Source organism: Penaeus monodon, chromosome 22 (assembly GCF_015228065.2).
Source record: "Penaeus monodon isolate SGIC_2016 chromosome 22, NSTDA_Pmon_1, whole genome shotgun sequence".
NCBI lineage: Eukaryota > Metazoa > Arthropoda > Malacostraca > Decapoda > Penaeidae > Penaeus > Penaeus monodon.
Window position 1 is genome coordinate 23,564,349 of NC_051407.1, and position 587 is coordinate 23,564,935.

Sequence of the window (587 nt, forward strand, 5' to 3'; positions counted from 1 at the left end):
AAAATTCACGTTTTTTGTTCTGTTCATTTGTGTGTGATATCTAGTTTTCATTTTGGGTTCTCTGACATTTGTGTTGTCAGATTTTTTAATTGAAAGTACGTTTCTTAATTTATTCACTCTGTTTGCATATTTTCCTGATAAAAAAGATGGCCGGATGAAAACTTAATCATTACTGAGTTTACTTAAGTATGAGTTCACAACCATACACAAACCCTGCCCTAGAGTTATTTCCTACCTCCAAGTCTTGGATTTTCATAACATTGCAAGTGGGGTTTGGTCCATCAAAGATATCATCAAAGGCTTATTATGTTATAACTGCATATTGATGTATAATAGCTTCTTGGACAGCTAGAGAATATAACCTATGCCCCCCCAAAAAAGCAGGATCTGGGCAGAGAATACTCTTGGTCGTTTTGCCAAGAGTCCCAGATAATGCACCTGAATTTAGTGAAAAATGGTTGGTGGTCTTCAATTTGGTCCCAAATTTAGATAAAGTTAATGAACTCCAGGGTTTAGTGTGCTGGAGTAACAGTAGTCACAATGTTGACATGAAGTATACTAGGAAAATTGAATGGTACAAAACAGAA

General features: G+C 35.6%; 1 pseudogene; it reads left to right on the top strand.

The window, feature by feature from the left end:
- The window catches only part of LOC119587370, a 33,850-nt pseudogene that overhangs the window by 3,901 nt on the left and 29,362 nt on the right, over positions 1 to 587 (top strand).